Source organism: Coregonus lavaretus, assembly GCF_964263955.1.
Source record: "Coregonus lavaretus genome assembly, chromosome: 1".
NCBI lineage: Eukaryota > Metazoa > Chordata > Actinopteri > Salmoniformes > Salmonidae > Coregonus > Coregonus lavaretus.
The window spans coordinates 1182109-1188700 of NC_139988.1; positions in this window are offsets into that span (position 1 = coordinate 1182109).

Here is a 6592-nt window from a genome sequence, read left to right on the forward strand (position 1 = left end):
GAGAGTTATAGTTATTATTAGGAACAGTCAGAGAGATACTGAACAGAACATTGATATAAGGTAATGGAGACCTATAGTTATTATTAGGAACAGTCAGAGAGATACTGAACAGAACATTGATATAAGGTAATGGAGACCTATAGTTATTATTAGGAACAGTCAGGGAGATACTGAACAGAACATTGATATAAGGTAATGGAGACCTATAGTTATTATTAGGAACAGTCAGAGAGATACTGAACAGAACATTGATATAAGGTAATGGAGACCTATAGTTATTATGAGGAACAGTCAGAGAGATACTGAACAGAACATTGACATAAGGTAATGGAGACCTATAGTTATTACTAGGAACAGTCAGAGAGATACCGAACAGAACATTGATTTTATGTCATGCAATAAAATGCAAATTAATTACTTAAAAATCATACAATGTGATTTTCTGGATTTTTGTTTTAGATTCCGTCTCTCACAGTTGAAGTGTATCTATGATAAAAATTACAGACCTCTACATGCTTTGTAAGTAGGAAAACCTGCAAAATCGGCAGTGTATCAAATACTTGTTCTCCCCACTGTAGTTATTACTAGGAACAGTCAGAGAGATACTGAACAGAACATTGATATAAGGTAATGGAGACCTATAGTTATTATGAGGAACAGTCAGAGAGATACTGAACAGAACATTGACATAAGGTAATGGAGAGTTATAGTTATTATTAGGAACAGTCAGAGAGATGCTGAACAGAACATTGATATAAGGTAATGGAGACCTATAGTTATTATTAGGAACAGTCAGAGAGATACTGAACAGAACATTGATATAAGGTAATGGAGACCTATAGTTATTATTAGGAACAGTCAGAGAGATACTGAACAGAACATTGATATAAGGTAATGGAGACCTATAGTTATTATTAGGAACAGTCAGAGAGATACTGAACAGAACATTGATATAAGGTAATGGAGACCTATAGTTATTATTAGGAACAGTCAGAGAGATACTGAACAGAACATTGATATAAGGTAATGGAGACCTATAGTTATTATTAGGAACAGTCAGAGAGATACTGAACAGAACATTGATATAAGGTAATGGAGACCTATAGTTATTATTAGGAACAGTCAGAGAGATACTGAACAGAACATTGATATAAGGTAATGGAGACCTATAGTTATTATTAGGAACAGTCAGAGAGATACTGAACAGAACATTGATATAAGGTAATGGAGAGTTATAGTTATTATGAGGAACAGTCAGAGAGATACTGAACAGAACATTGATATAAGGTAATGGAGACCTATAGTATTTATTAGGAACAGTCAGAGAGATACTGAACAGAACATTGATATAAGGTAATGGAGACCTATAGTTATTATTAGGAACAGTCAGAGAGATACTGAACAGAACATTGATATAAGGTAATGGAGACCTATAGATATTATTAGGAACAGTCAGAGAGATACTGAACAGAACATTGATATAAGGTAATGGAGACCTATAGTTATTATTAGGAACAGTCAGAGAGATACTGAACAGAACATTGATATAAGGTAATGGAGAGTTATAGTTATTATGAGGAACAGTCAGAGAGATACTGAACAGAACATTGATATAAGGTAATGGAGACCTATAGTTATTATTAGGAACAGTCAGAGAGATACTGAACAGAACATTGATATAAGGTAATGGAGACCTATAGTTATTATTAGGAACAGTCAGAGAGATACTGAACAGAACATTGATATAAGGTAATGGAGACCTATAGATATTATTAGGAACAGTCAGAGAGATACTGAACAGAACATTGATATAAGGTAATGGAGACCTATAGTTATTATTAGGAACAGTCAGAGAGATACTGAACAGAACATTGATATAAGGTAATGGAGAGTTATAGTTATTATTAGGAACAGTCAGAGAGATACTGAACAGAACATTGATATAAGGTAATGGAGACCTATAGTTATTATTAGGAACAGTCAGAGAGATACTGAACAGAACGTAATGGAGACCTATAGTTATTATTAGGAACAGTCAGAGAGATACTGAACAGAACATTGATATAAGGTAATGGAGACCTATAGTTATTATTAGGAACAGTCAGAGAGATACTGAACAGAACATTGATATAAGGTAATGGAGACCTATAGTTATTATTAGGAACAGTCAGAGAGATACTGAACAGAACATTGATTTAAGGTAATGGAGACCTATAGTTATTATTAGGAACAGTCAGAGAGATACTGAACAGAACATTTATATAAGGTAATAGAGACCTATAGTTATTATTAGGAACAGTCAGAGAGATACTGAACAGAACATTGATATAAGGTAATGGATACCTATAGTTATTATGAGGAACAGTCAGAGAGATACTGAACAGAACATTGATATAAGGTAATGGAGACCTATAGTTATTATTAGGAACAGTCAGAGAGATACTGAACAGAACATTGATATAAGGTAATGGAGACCTATAGTTATTATTAGGAACAGTCAGAGAGATACTGAACAGAACATTGATATAAGGTAATGGAGACCTATAGTTTATTACTGGGATCAGACAGAGAGTTATAAACCATATATATACAGTACCAGTCAAAAGTTTGGACACACCTACTCATTCAAGGGTTTTGCTTTATTTTTACTATTTTCTATGAAATAACACATATGGAATCATGTAGTAAGAAAAAAGTGTTAAACAACTCAAAATATATTTTATGTTTGAGATTCTTCAAATAGCCATTCTTTGCCTTGATGTCTGCTTTGCACACTCTTGTCATTCTCTCAACCAGCGTCACCTGGAATGCTTTTCCAACAGTCTTGAAGGAGTTCCCACATATGGTGAGCACTTATTGGCTGCTTTTCCATCACTCTGCCATCCGACTCATCCCAAACCATCTCAATTGGGTTGAGGTCGGGGGATTGTGGAGACCAGGTCATCTGATGCAGCACTCCATCACTCTCCTTCTTGGTAAAATATCCCTTACACAGCCTGGAGGTGTGTTGGGTGATTGTCCTGTTGAAAAACAAATGATAGTCCCACTAAGCCCAAACCAGATGGGATGGTGTATCGCTGCAGAATGCTGTGGTAGGCATGCTGGTTAAGTGTGCCTTGAATTCTAAATAAATCACAGACAGTGTCACCAGCAAAGCACCCCCACACCATAACACCTCCTCCTCCATGCTTTACGGTGGGAACTACACATGCAGAGATCATCCATTCACCCACACTGCATCTCACAAAGACACTGCGGTTGGAACCAAAAATCTCAAATTTGGACTCCAGACCAAAGGACAAATTTCCACCAGTCTAATGTCCATTGCTCGTGTTTCTTGGCCCAAGCAATTCTCTTCTTATTATTGGTGTCCTTTAGTAGTGGTTTCTTTGCAGCAATTCAACCATGAAGGCCTGATTCACACAGTCTCCTCTGAACAGTTGATGTTGAGATGTGTCTGTGACTTGAACTCTGTGAAGCATTTATTTGGGCTGCAATTTCTGAGGCTGGTAACTCTAATGAACTTATCCTCTGCAGCAGAGGTAACTCTGGGTCTTCCGTTCCTGTAGCGGTCCTCATGAGAGCCAGTTTCATCATAGCGCTTGATGGTTTTTGCGACTGCACTTGAAGAAACTTTCAAAGTTCTTGAAATGTTCCGTACTGACTGACCTTTGTGTCTTAAAGTAATGATGGACTGTTGTTTCTCTTTGCTTATTTGAACTGTTCTTGCCATAATATGGACTTGGTCTTTTACCAAATAGGGCTATATTCTGTATACCCCCCTACTTTCTCACAACACAACTGATTGTCTCAAACACATTAAGAAGGAAAGAAATTCCACAAATTAACTTTTAAGAAGGCACACCTCTTAATTGAAATGCATTCCAGGTAACTATCTCATGAAGCTGGTTGAGAGAATGCCAAGAGTGTGCAAAGCTGTCATCAAGGCAAAGGGTGGATATTTGATGAATCTCAAATATAAAATATATTTTGATTTGTTTAATACTTTTTTGGTTACTACATGATTCCATATGTGTTACTTCATAGTGTTGATGTCTTCACTATTATTCTACAATGTAAAAAATAGTAAAAATTATACTTTATATCCAGTAATGGTTTTGATGAGGTGTTAAAAAATAGTGTATAGTTAGGGGTCAAATCAAATCAGTTATGACATCTCAGTGGAATCGTGCATTTTGAGCATATTGTATAGTTTCTTTAGGAATCAATTTTGAAGTAGCAAATTAAAAATGACTAGCAGATTTTATTCTAAATACAGGAAGACAGGCAACGTTGGGCAGCTATGAATTGCAGTGCAGAAGTAGATGTCCCCATATGTTTTAAATGACTGGTCCCAGAGCCCTTCCTGATGGACTCTGTCCTCGCTGTCACTGTCCTCTGAAATAAATGTCAGAGGTTGTAGATTAGTAGTCACCGCTGCCCTCCTTTAATCTGTCACCTCACCTCTTATTCTCCCTGTGTGTCATTCTAGCAGCCTGCATCCTCTCTCTCTCTCTCTCTCTCTCTCTCTCTCTCTCTCTCTCTCTCTCTCTCTCTCTCTCTCTCTCTCTCTCTCTCTCTCTCTCTCTCTCTCTCTCTCTCTCTCTCTCTCTCTCTCTCTCTCTCTCTCTCTCTCTCTCTCTCTCTCTCTCTCTCTCTCTCTCTCTCTCTCTCTCTCTCTCTCTCTCTCTCTCTCTCTCTCTCTCTCTCTCTCTCTCTCTCTCTCTCTCTCTCTCTCTCTCTCTCTCTCTCTCTCTCTCTCTCTCTCTCTCTCTCTCTCACACACCTCTTCAATACACTGTATGTGATTTCTGACTTTGGCAGCCGGCTAACTTTCACACTCGAATAGGTTTTATGTGCACTGTGCCTCCAGAAGGAAGGTTAACCAGATAAGATCAGGCAGATTTGGCTCGGGGACTGATGTGGAGACAGAGGGAAGGTTGTGTGTGTGTCTCTCTGTGTGTGTGGGGGATCTTGTTTGTTCTGTCTGGTGGGCCCAGTCTGGCCTAGCCTGCATTACAACAGCAGACACTGAAGGAGCTGAAAGAGCATCAGTGTTACCTCTCAGGGGAACAGCCATCCGCCCGCCAGCAGGAGAAGGAGACAGAGGAAGAAAAGGGGGAGGAGAAGGTGAGCCTACATCACTGAAAGCCTGCCAATATGATGGAGAAAGGAGGAGGGAGAGGAGGAGGAGGGAGAGGAGGAGGAGGAGGAGGAGGAGGGAGAGGGAGAGGGAGATGAGGAGGGAGAGGAGGAGGAGGAGGAGGAGGAGGGAGAGGAGGAGGAGGAGGAGGAGGAGGGAGATGAGGAGGGAGAGATGAGGAGGGAGAGGAGGAGGAGGAGGAGGAGGAGGAGGAGGAGGGGGGAGTGGAGGTGAGCCATGCACCACTGAGAGTCTGCCCATTTGACGGAGAGAGGAGACTAGAGGGAAGGAGGACAGAAGAGTAAAGGAGAATTGATTCTCTACTCTCTCTCTCTCCCTCCTCTCTAGTTTCTTCACGAGAGTATTGTATGCGTGGTAGCTGAATGTCATGACAGAGAGTATTGAGCCTGGGTTGATTTTACAGAATTCCCATACATGTTTATATGTCTACACAGGGAAGCCACAGGGAAGCCCTTCTCTTCCCCCTACATCGTATGAGAAACGTCTCTGTGGTACATTTGTAAGGGCTGGCCGGCCAGTGAGATGCTGCCTCGTAATTGGCTGAAATTCAAGCCCAGGCTTTGCTGACTCATGTGTGGTTGGCTAGTTACTTAATTACCCACCTGGGGCCTAGTACACAGGATTATACAAGCAAAAGCAGTCCTTGTGTTAAACTGACAATCTTTCTCAATTCCCCTTCCCCATTTAACCACATACACATGTACTGTAGGATCTTAATTTGACCACCCTGTTGCAGGAGAGCTTTCCACATTTAAAACGTGTAGTGATTTGACTGAGGTTTAAAAAGGCTTTCGAAGTTTGTAATTTCCACTTTGAAATTTCAGACTTGGTTTTCCCTTACGAAAAATGTATCAACCCCTACAAAAATGTCCATTCATTATAATCCACATTATAATTCACATTTACTGTTGCTGCAGGATTATTTTCCTACACCTGTATGTTGTGTAATATTGACGTTCGGTGGAGATTCACATCAGATTATATTTTACTTCTGATACTATGTATTAATAAGGAGACGGGACACCATAGCGTTAGCTTTATAAACGTCTTTAGTAAGATAAAACCAGATATAGTTACAGAGCATTATGGGAACTGTAGTACATCCTGCTACAATAAGTGAAAACTATTTGTAACCTGTGTTGTCCTTTAAAGAAGATGGTCAAAATGAAGCCTTATAATAAGTCATACAGTGAGGGAAAAAAGTATTTGATCCCCTGCTGATTTTGTACATTTGCCCACTGACAAAGACATGATCAGTCTATAATTTTAATGGTAGGTTTATTTGAACAGTGAGAGACAGAATAACAAAAAAAAAATCCAGAAGAACGCATGTCAAAAATGTTATGAATTGATTTGTATTTTAATGAGGGAAATAAGTATTTGACCCCACTGCAAAACATGATTTAGTACTTGGTGGCAAAACCCTTG